This window comes from Lipotes vexillifer, unplaced genomic scaffold (genome assembly GCF_000442215.2).
Source record: "Lipotes vexillifer unplaced genomic scaffold, Lipotes_vexillifer_v1.1 scaffold63, whole genome shotgun sequence".
NCBI lineage: Eukaryota > Metazoa > Chordata > Mammalia > Artiodactyla > Lipotidae > Lipotes > Lipotes vexillifer.
Window position 1 is genome coordinate 3,968,118 of NW_006784492.1, and position 12,549 is coordinate 3,980,666.

Consider the following 12,549-nt stretch of genomic DNA (forward strand, 5'->3'; position numbering starts at 1 on the left):
GCAGGAATGAGAAGGGAGGGAATTCCAGGGCCTATAAGCAACACTGTTAATGCCAATGGCTCAGGAATGAGTGGGGTTATGGAGAGGCAGTGCCTATTTTTCCAGAATGAAATTAATTTGAATCTTTTGATTCTCACTATAATTTTCTTACATATTTTGGTCTTGTTAATTTATATACAATCTCCAAATTTGTTATAAAAAACCTGGTGATGAAGAGTGCAGATTATGGTTTATGTATATTCACAAAACAAACATACATAGATTTTTAAATGAGCGTGTGTGTGAATGACACACAGGTTCTTATATGAACACTTTCTTACTGAATCATTTGGACCCAGTCTGTCATGTTCTTTCATTGAACGAATCCCCCGTTGCTGCCAGTGTTCTTGTCATGCTTGGTGGCGGTGAGAGGAAGCAGTATAGGTACTTAGGAAATTCTTTGTGGCTTCCCTGGTGGCGCAGTGGTTGGGAGTCTGCCTGCCGATGCAGGGGATGTGGGTTCGTGCCCCGGTCCGGGAAGATCCCACATGCTGCGGAGCGGCCGGGCCCGTGAGCCATGGCCGCTGAGCCTGCGTGTCCGGAGCCTGTGCTCCACAACGGTAGAGGCCACAACAGTGAGAGGCCCGCGTACTGCAAAAAAAAAAAAAACAAAAACAAAAAAGAAAGACTTTGAGTCAACCAACTCTTGAACTCCTCATCCATGGATAGATCAAAACTATATTTCAGTGACTTTGGGTAGTGTTTACAAAGGTTAAAAAATATTAGAGTTTAAACTTAGCTATATCAGGTTGAGAACAAACAACAGAAAATTGAGATTCAAACTGTCACATTTTTATATAAAGAGGTGTTTTGAATTTTTCTTCCTCTTATTGATTAGTTATTTAGTTAATTGTTCTATCAATGATTCTCAATTTCAAAAACAATGATAAGCGTGAGAAGGAAATGCCCTTAAGCCCAGTTTAGTCAGTGAATAAGAGTTAAATATTAAAATTTGGTTAAAAATGGCTAAAATAAGCAATTGTTTGTGCTTTAAAATTCAGTGAAGTTAAGCAAAATTTTATGAGTCTCTTCCACATGCTAGGCGGTGTCTTAGTGGGAGAAAAACAATGATAATTAGGAGGAAATCCTGGGCTTCAAAAGGCTTGCATCCCAGAGAAAAGAAGGACATTCTTTTGCTCCATTTTGGGGGTCAGAGTGGGCTTCATGCGGGGTTATAAATGGGAACTCACCTGCTGTGTTTTGGGGCCAACATTTTTTTCCCATTAAATTGTGGGAAATCCTCAAGCAAGTGCAACTCCATTAGTGCTGCCTCAAGAATATACCCCTCCAGAGATTAGTATTTCTCCATTAAAAATTGGAAGGTAAATTACTTTTTATCAGCATCAGTAGACATATTTTGTAACTATTTTTGTGATTCTTTGTGAAGGAGGAAATGAAGACTGAATCTAGGAGGACCTTGTCTCTAAAACGTAGAGCTGCCTCTGAATTCACTTTTAATAAGTTCTCTATGCAAAACCACTATTGAATAATATCCTTAATATGTCACATCGTTTTAATGGTGGCAGCTCTTTCATGGTAAATTGCTATAAAGGAAAGTACAGTAGACTGAGATTCAAAATTCTTGGTATAGTACTGGTTCTTGTACTTACTAGCTGTGTAACCTTTAAAGAGCATGTAATCACATCCAATTTTCCTATAACATAGGCCTGTTGAAGGATTATATACAGTAATGAATATAAAATCTTAAGTGAACTATGAAATGCTACAAATAGAAGCAATTATATTTTTAAGGTTTTAAAAAAGATGCTCAGTAGAAAATGGTACAGTACATTTAACAATTAGTTTCTACCCTTTGTAGTCCCTGACTTTGGAGAGCTTATGATTTCTTAGAGGAGAAAGACAGGATTATAAGTTTACCTTACATACAAGCTAGTGCCGTGATCCAACAGTACTTGGCATAGATTTTGCACAGAAAGAAATAATTCAACAAGGATTTGTAAAAGAGGTAAATTAATGTTAGTCCAGCTCGCCAAGATGTAAACCCTGACCCTGGTCTACATCGCGTTGGAGGAGGGGATACTTTTTGTAATTGTGCCTACTTCTATTTTGCACAAGATTGTCTGATGTGTTCGGGGCATCCTAAGCACCTTCTGTAGATTAGGAATGAAATGTTATAATTATCCGTTTTTAGTTATATCCACGATATAATGTTATCCACAGTAGATTTTGGAGATCTCTTAGCATCAGGTTTATTATTTGAGTTGAGGTAAAGAAATTGTTCTGATGATTTTTTTGTTCTTAAGACTAATAAACATACTGTGTCCTATCTCTGTACTTTGACCAATTTAATAAAACGGTCGAATTTTAATATTTAAATTACAAGCATTATTATTTAGCTATTTAAGATTATCAAAAAGTGGTGACAAGTATGCATCTGTGATGAGAATAGTTACTATGCTTAACTATTGCTCATCTTAATGATTGATTTATTATTCCTCCAAATTAATACAACAGTGGCTTCTGATTTGTTACACTGTGTATCATGAATTATACTGAATTTCTTTGCTACCCTTCAGTATATTGGGGACAGCAGTAATCACTGCTTGAGAGCTCAATGGATATGAGATAACACTATAATGAATTAATAAATATTTAATAAGAGCCATATATAGTGAATCTATATGTGTGTCCTATACTAAAAATATTCTACATAAATACTGTTATCCAAAAATCTTGCAAAATACACAAAGATTCCTCTGCTTCAAATATATTATCTGTAGGATACCTTTTCCTTGTAATCTAGTCTACTAATTTTCAAAATAATACAATATTCAACAGAGACACAAATTTCAACATTTCATGCCTTTTCTTGTACTGGTGAGACACGCATTGTATAGCCACAGTCACACTCAATTTTGTGTGTATTTTTATTGAAGTAACATGCTGAATTTTAAAACAAAAATAAATATTTTAATCCATTCTGCTTTCTTTCTCTCCTTTATTATTTCATCAAAGTGACCCTTTCACTGTGAAATCCAGATGAGATATCATAATGGAAAATGCCGTCAGTAATGGAGTATCTGTTTTTTCATAGAAAAGAGTAGCAAGGTATCCTAAAATTCTGAGACTGCCTTCTCATATTTGTTGTATGGCTACTAAAGGGCCTCCTTTTCTTGCTGGATAATGTATCTCACACACATCCTTACATTTTAGTATTAGAAGAATCACAAAAAATGCATAATAGCAATTAGTTTAAATATTCAAACAAACAGTCCAACTGATATTTAATTAGTTTTAACTATTAGGGTAGACATTCATATATTCTTTTTTTTAACATCTTTATTGGAGTATAATTGCTTTACAATGGTGTGTTAGTTTATGCTTTATAACAAAGTGGATCAGCTATACATATACATATGTCCCCATATCTCCTCCTTCTTGTATCTCCCTCCCACCCTCCCTATCCCACCCCTCTAGGTGGTCACAAAATACCAAGATGATCTCCCTGTGCTATGTGGCTGCTTCCCACTAGCTATCTATTTCACGTTTGGCAGCGTATATATGTCCATGCCACTCTCTCACTTTGTCCCAGCTTACCCTACCCCCTCCCCGTGTCCTCAGCTCCATTCTCCACATCTGTGTGTTTATTCCTGTCCTACCCCTAGGTTCTTCAGAACCTTTTTGTTTTGTTTTTTAGATTTCACATATATGTGTTAGCATACGGTATTTTTCTCTTTCTGACTTACTTCACTCTGTATGACAGTCTCTAGGTCCACCCACCTCACTACAAATAACTCAATTTCGTTTCTTTTTATGGCTGAGTAATATTCCATTGTATATATGTACCATGCCTTCATTATCCATTCAACTGTCGATGGACTCGTAGGTTGCTTCCATGCCCTGGCTATTGTAAATAGTGCTGCAATGAACATTGTGGTACATGACTCTTTTGAATTATGGTTTTCTCAGGGTATATGCCCAGTAGTGGGATTGCTGGGTCATATGGTAATTCTATTTTTAGTTATTTAAGGAACCTCCATACTGTACTCCGTAGTGGCTGTATCAATTTACATTCCCACCAACAAGAGGGTGCAAGAGGGTTCCCTTTTCTCCACACCCTCTCCAGTATTTACTGTTTGTAGATTTTTTGATGATGGCCATTCTGACTGGTATGAGGTGATACCTCATTGTAGTTTTGATTTTCCTTTCTCTAGTGATTAGTGATGGTGAGCATTCTTTCATGTGTTTGTTGGCAATCTCTATATCTTCTTTGGAGAAATGTTTATTTAGGTCATCTGCCCATTTTTGGATTGGGTTGTTTGTTTTTTTGATATTGAGCTGCATGAGCTGCTTGTAAATTTTGGAGATTAATCCTTTGTCAGTTGCTTCATTTGCAAATATTTTCTCCCATTTTGAGGGTTGTCTTTTTGTCTTGTTTATGGTTTCTTTTGCTGTGCAAAAAAGCTTTTAAGTTCCATTAGGTCCCATTTGTTTATTTTTGGTTTTATTTCCATTTCTCAAGGAGGTGGGTCAGAAAGGATTTTGCTGTGATTTATGTCAGAGTGTTCTGCCTATGTTTTCCTCTAAGAGTTTTATAGTGTCTGGCCTTACATTTAGGTCTTTAATCCATTTTGAGTTTATTTTTGTGTATGGTGTTAGGGAGTGTTCTAGTTTCATTCTTTTACATGTAGCTGTCCAGTTTTCCCAGCACCACTTATTGAAGAGGCTGTCTTTTCTCCATTGTATATTCTTGCCTCCTTTATCAAAAATAAGGTCACCATACATGCGTGGGTTCATCTCTGGGCTTTCTATCCTGTTTCATTGATCTATATTTCTGTTTTTGTGCCAGTACCATAGTGTCTTGATTACTATTGCTTTGTAGTATAGTCTGAAGTCAGGGAGCCTGATTCCTCCAGCTCCATTTTTCTTTCTCAAGATTTATTTGGCTATTCAGGGTCTTTTGTGTTTCCATGAAGATTGTGAAATTTTTTGTTCTAGTTCTGTGGAAAATACCATTGGTAGTTTGATAGGGATTGCACTGAATTTGTAGATTGCTTTGGGTAGTAGGGTCATTTTCACAACGTTGATTCTTCCAATCCAAGAACATGGTATATCTCTCCATCTGTTTGTATCATCTTTAATTTCTTTCATCAGTGTCTTATACTTTTCTGCATGTACGTCTCTTGTCTCCTTAGGTAGGTGTTTTCCTAGGTATTTTATTCTTTTTGTTGCAGTGGTAAATGGGAGTGTTTCCTTAGTTTCTCTTTCAGATTTTTCATCATTAGTGTATAGGAATGCCAGAGATTTCTGTGCATTAATTTTGTATCCTGCTACTTTACCAAATCGTTGATTGGCTCTAGTAGTTTTCTGGTAGCATCTGTAGGATTCTCTATGTATAGTATCATGTCATCTGAAAACAGTGACAGTTTTATTTCTTCTTTTCTGATTTGGATTCCTTTTATTTCTTTTCCTGCACTGACTGACTGCTGTGGCTAAAACTTCCAAAACTGTGTTGAATAAGAGTGGTGAGAGTGGGCAACCTTATCTTGTTCCTGATCTTAGTGGAAATGCTTTCAGTTTTTCACCATTGAGAACACTGTTGGCTGTGGGTTTGTCATATATGGCCTTTATCATGTTGAGGTAAGTTCCCTCTATGCCTACCCACTGGAGGGTTTTTATCATAAATGGGTGTTGAATTTTGTTGAAAGCTTTTTCTGCATCTATTGAAAGGATCATATAGTTTTTCTTCTTTAATTTGTTAATATGGTTTATCACATTGATTGATTAGCATATATCGAAGAATCCTTGCATTCCTGGGATAAATCCCACTTGATCATGGTGTATGATCCTTTTAATGTGCTGTTGGATTCTGTTTGCTAGTATTTTGTTGAAGATTTTTGCCTGTATGTTCACCAGTGATATTGGCCTTTAGTTTTCTTTCTTTGTGACTTCTTTGCCTGCTTTTGGTATCAGGGTGATGGTGGCCTCGTAGAATGGGTTTTGGAGTGTTCCTCCCTCTGCTATATTTTGGAAGAGTTTGAGAAGGATGGGTGTTAGCTCTTCTCTAAATGTTTGATAGAATTCGCCTGTGAAGCCATCTGGTCCTGGGCTTTTGTTTTAATCACAGTCTCAATATCAGTGCTTGTGATTGGACTGTTTATATTTTCTGTTTTTTCCTGGTTCAATCTTAGAAGGTTGTGCTTTTCTAAGAATTTGTCCATTTCTTCCATGTTGTCCATTTTATTGGCATATTGTTGCTTGTAGTAATCTCTCATGTTCCTCTGTATTTCTGCAGTGTCAGTTGTGACTTCTTTTCATTTCTAATTCTCGTTATTTGAGTCTTCTCCCTTTTTTTCTTGGTGAGTCTGGCTAATGGTTTATCAATTTCCTTTATCTTCTCAAAGAACCACCTTTTAGTTTTATTGATCACTGCTGTCATTTCCTTCATTTCTTTTTCATTTATTTCTGATCTGATCTTTATGATTTCTTTCCTTCTGCTAACTTTGGGGTTTTTTTTTTCTTCTTTCTCTAATTGCTTTAGGTGTAAGATTAGGTTGTTTATTTGAGATGTTTCTTGTTTCTTGAGGTAGGATTGTATTGCTATAAACTTCCCTCTTAGAACTGCTTTTGCTGCATCCCATCGGTTTTGGGTTATTGTGTTTTCATTGTCATTTGTTTCTAGGTATTTTTTAATTTCCTCTTTGATTTCTTCAGTGATCACTTGGTTATTAAGTAGTGTATTGTTTAGCCTCCATCTGTTTGTATTTTTTACAGATTTTTTCCTGTAATTGATATCTAGTCACAGTGTTGTGGTCCGAAAAGATATTTGATACGATGTCAGTTTTCTTAAGTTTACCAAGGCTTGATCTGTGACCCAAGGTATCATCTATTCTGGAGAATGTTCCATGAGCACTTGAGAAGAATGTGTATTCTGTTGTTTTTGGATGGCATGTCCTATAAATATCAATTAAGTCATCTTGTTTAATGTCTCATTTAAAGCTTGTGTTTCCTTATTTATTTTCATTTTGGATGATCCATCCATTGGTGAAAGTGTGGTGTTAAAGTCCCCTCATATGATGGTGTTACTGTCGATTTCCCTTTTTATGGCTGTTGTTAGCATTTGCCTTATGTATTGAGGTGCTCCTATGTTGGGTGCATAAATATTTACAATTGTTATATCTTCTTCATGGATTGATCCCTTGATCCTTATGTAGTGTCCTTCTTTGTCACTTGTAATAGGCTTTATTTTAAAGTGTATTTTGTCTGATTTGTCTGAATTGCTCCTCCAGCTGTCATTTGAATTCCATTTGCATGGAATATCTTTTTCCATCCCCTCCCTTTCAGTCTGTATGTGTCCCTAGTTCTAAGTGGGTCTCTTGGAGACAGTATATATATGGGTCTTGCCTTTGTATTCATTCAGCCAGTCTGTGTCTTTTGGTTGGAACATTTAATCCATTTACATTTAAGGTAATTATCGGTATGTATGTTCCTATTCCCATTTTCTTAATTGTTTTGGGTTTGTTATTGTAGGTCTTTTCCTTCTCTTGTGTTTTCTGCCTAGAGAAGTTCCTTTAGCACTTGTTGTAAAGCTGGTTTGGTGGTGCTGAATTCTCTTAGCTTTTGCTTGTCTGTAAAGTTTTTAATTTCTGTGTCAAATCTGAATTGAGATCCTTGCTGGGAAGAGTAATCTTTGTTGTAGGTTTTTCTCCTTCATCGCTTTAAATATGTCCTGCCATTCCCTTCTGACTTGTAGAGTTCCTGCTGATGGGATTCCCTTGTATGCTATTTGTTTTTTTTCCCTTGCTGCTTTTAATATGTTTTCTTTGTGTTTAATTTTTGATAGTTTGACTAGTATGTGTCTTGGCATGTTTCTCCTTGGATTTATCCTGTATGGGACTCTCTGCACTTCCTGGACTTGATTGACTATTTCCTTTCCCATATTAGGGAAGTTTTCAACTATAATCTCTTCAAATATTTTCTCAGTCCCTTTCCTTTTCTCTTCTTCTTCTGGAACCCCTATAATTCGAATGCTGGTGCGTTTAATGTTGTCCCAGAGGTCTCTAAGACTTTCCTCAATTCTTTTCATTCTTTTTACTTTATTCTTCTCTGCAGTAGTTATTTCTACTATTTTATCTTCCAGGTCACTTATCCATTCTTCTGCCACAGTTATTTTGCTATTGATTCCTTCTAGAGAATTTTAAATTTCATTTATTGTGTTGTTCATCATTGTTTGTTTGTTCTTTAGTTCTTCTAGGTCCTTGTTAAATGTTTCTTATATTTTCTCCATTCTGTTTCCAAGGTTTTGGATCATTTTACTATCATTGCTCTGAATTCTTTTTCAGGTCGACTGCCTATTTCCTCTTCATTTCTTTGGTCTTGTGGGTTTTTACCTTGCTCCTTCATCTGCTCTGTGTTTCTCTGTCTTCTCATTTTTTTCAACTTACTGTGTTTGGGTCTCCTTTTCACAGGCTTCAGATTTGTAGTTCCCATTGGTTTTGGTGTCTGTCCCCAGTGGCTAAGGTTATTTCAGTGGGTTGTCTAGGCTTCCTGGTCGGGGGGACTGGTGCCTCTGTTCTGGTGGATGAGGCTGGACCTTGTCTTTCTGGTGGGCAGGACCACATCCAGTGGTGTATTTTGGGGTGTCTGTGACCTTATTATGATTTTAGACGGCCTCTCTGCTAATGGGTCGGGTTGTGTTCCTGTCTTGCTAGTTGTTTGGCATAGGGTGTCCAGAACTGCAGCTTACTGGTCATTGAGTGGAGCTAGGTCTTAGCATTGAGATGGAGATCTCTGGGAGAGCTTTTGCTGTTTGATATTATGTGGAGCCGGGATATCTCTGGTGAGTGTCCTAAACTCAGCTCTCCCACCTCAGAGGCACAGGTCTGACACCTGGCCAGAGCACCAAGACCCTGTCGGTCACACGGCCGCTCATCCAGAGATCAGGTCCTACTACTGTAGCGTGGGATGAGGGCTGGGGGAACACGGCTTCGGGGTGGGCAGCCAGCAGCCGCCATGGGCACCGAGGGCCTCCACCTCTTCTTCCCCAAGTGGCTGCGGGTGTGGGCTGAAGGACCATATTATTCTTTTTGTTATTTTTCATAGTTTTCCAGATTTTGTTCAAAAATTAAATATTCATCATTTTCCTTTGTGGGATTTGTAATAATACTCCCTAAAGAAGATCCTCCAAAATAATTTTTATGATGAATTTCATGTACTGTAGTGAACAGTTAAGATATTCTGGAGACTTGAGTTCAAGTAATACACATCTACATCATATGTAATTAGACATGAATTTTCAAACCCCCAAAATAGATGATATTAGAAACCTTGCCCAGAACAAAATATTTTTGCCTGATGTCGTTCATGATCTTTTCCTGGACAGAAATTAACTTTTCTGTTAAAAAGCTTAAACAAATATATAATGAATTATAAGGGGAATAAAACTTGTTTTAGGAAACTACTCAGTCATGTAATTGATTCTCAGTTGACTATGAAACAGACTAAATATCTTTAAAAATGCATTCATTTCTTTTTGTATGTAGCTTAACAATGGCTACTGAATAATTCTCTTTTTCCTAACACCAAAAAATGAGTCTTTGAATTGGTCTGTCAGTATTTTTTGTTTGTTTGTTTTTTTAAATTTTTAGAGCAGCTTTAGGTTCGTAGCAAAATAGAGAGGAAGGTACAGAGATTGCCTGTGCCCTGTCCCAACACAGGCATAGTCTCCTGGTTATCAATAACCACCACCAGAGTGGTACCAGAGTGGTAGGTTTGGTATAATCGACGAACCTGTACTGACACATCATCACTCAAAGTTCATAGTTTACATTAGGATTCACTCTTGGTGTTGTACATACAAATGTATAATGACATATATCCATATTAAATATCATGCAGAGTATTTTCACCACCCTAAAAACCCCTGTGATCCTCCTATTCATCCCTCCCCCTACCCCCAACCCCTGGCTAACATTGACCTTTTCAGTGTCTCCATAGTTTTGCTTTTTCCCACATGTCAGGTAGTTGGAACCATGCATTATGTAGCCTTTTCAGATTGACTTCTTTCATTTAGTAATATACATTTAAGTTTCCTCTCTCTTGATAAAGGAAGTTTCATGGCTTGATAGCTCACTTCTTTTTAGCACTGAGTAATGTTCCATCGTCTGAATATACAATAGATTATTTATCCATTCACCCACTGTAGGACATCTTGGTTGCTTCCAAGTTTTGGCAATTATGAATAAAGCTACTGTAAACATCCATGTACAGGTTTTTTGGGGGGATCATAAGTTTTCACCTTCTTTGGGTAAATACTAATGAGTGTGATTATTGGATCATATAAGAATATGATTAATTTTGTAAGAAACTGCCAAACTGTCTTCCAAAGTAGCTGTACTATTTTGCATTTCCACAGTTAATGAATTGAGAGTTCCTAGAGCTCCACATGCTCACCAGCATTTGATGTTGTCTAGTGTTCCAGATTTTGGCCATTCTGATAAGTGTGTAGTGGTATCTCATTGTTGTTTTAGTTTGCATTTCCCTGATGACATATGCTTATTTACCATCTGTATATTTTTTCTGGCAAGGTATCTGTTTAGGTCTTTGACTCATTTTTTTATTTGGGTTGATTGTTTTCTTATTATTGAATTTTAGGAGTTCTTTTTATATTACAGATAACAGTTCTTTATGAGATGTGTATTTTGCAAAGATTTTCTTCCAGTCTGAGGCTTGTCTTCTCGTTTCTTGATGTTGTCTTTCACAGAGCAGAAGTTTGTAATACTAATGAAGTCCAAATAATCACTTTCTTCTTTCATGAATTGTGCCCTTGGTACTGTATCTAAAAAGTCATTGCCGTGCCTAAGGTCATCTAGGTTTTCTCATATGCTATCTTCTAGGCATTTTATAATTTTGCATTTTAAATTTAGGTCTGTGATCCATTTTGAGTTAAGTTTTGTGAAGGGTGTTAGATCTGTGTCTAGAGTCATATTTTTGCATGTGGATATCCAGTTGTGTTACAGCATCATTTGTTAAAGAAATTATCTTTGCTCCATTGTGTTGCCTTTGCTCTTTTGTCAGAGCAGTTGACTATATTTGTGGCCATTAATTTCTGGGCTCTCTATTCTGTTCCATAGATCTATGATTTAACTGTAGCTTTATAATAAGTCATGACATCAGGTAGTTTCAGTCCTCCAACTTTGATATTCTCCTTCAGTATTGTGTTGAATATTCTAGGTCTTTTACCTCTCCATACAAACTTTGGAATTGGTTTGTTGATATCTGCAAAATAACTGGAATTTTTTAATGGATTTTAGCATGAAATTATACTGAAGAAATACCTAAATGGGCCAAGACAATGGGAGAAAAGATCAATTATACCCATAACTCATAATTCAAAGCTATTAATACATAAATTATTGTTGAACTCTTTAAATTGAATGCGCCTGCCTAAAGCATGAATTGGTAACTTGCATTGGCTCAGAAACTGAGGCAAAGGTTTCTGATGAACTTATGACATGAATATAATCAAATATTTGTCCTGTATTTGTTTTTAGTGGTGCATTTATTAAGCAATTTAGAATGATAGGAAGGAGATTAAGAGAAGTCTAGTGGGAAGCATTTTAAAATGTTTATACTATTTTTGAAATGTATAGAAAAAGAAAATATGACAAACGTGAAAAATTAATCCACCAGAGAAAAGATTTTGCCTTCTAATTTTGAGGAATATAATTTATTATGAGATGTTAAAATATTGGCATATTGTTAATGTTTGACTTCTGCAATGTATAACATTAATACACATGAAGAAAATGTAATAGCAAAATGAAAGCAAGGCATAATATGGTATTTTTGCACATATATTAAGTTTTGGGTAGAATGTGTATGCAGAAAAGACCTCTTCTAAGTTTATCATTTATTTATTTAATGTACAGATAAATAAAGCTACAATTCAAAATCTAATTCTCTTTTATAATCTTGAGTTCAGCATGGAGATATTATTATATTTTATAAACCTCACAGATTTTAGTAATTATTTACATTTGAACATTGAATTGTGTCTGGTCTCATTTAAAATTTGATTTAAACACTTTCCAATACTTTAAGTTGCATTTATAAGTTTACTATTCAGTTTATAAATATATAGGTATATATATGAGATTAGGTATATATATGAGATTCTTTTCCCTTATAGGTTATTACAAAATACTGAGTATAATTCCTTGTGCTATATAGTAGGTTCTTATTATTTATCTATTTTATAAATAGTAATGTGTCTATGTTAATTCCAACCTCCTAATTTATCCTTCCTCCCACCCTTTCCCCTTTGGTAACCATAAGTTTGGTTATGTTTGTGAATCTCTTTCTGTTTTGTAAATAAGCTCATTCGTATCATTTTTTTAGATTCCACATGTAAGTGATATCATATATTTGTCTTTCTCTGTCTGGCTTACTTCATTTTGCATGATAATCTCTAGGTCCATCCATGTTGCTGCAAATGGCATTGTTTCATTATTTTTTATGGCTGAGTAATAGTCCATTGTATATATATAT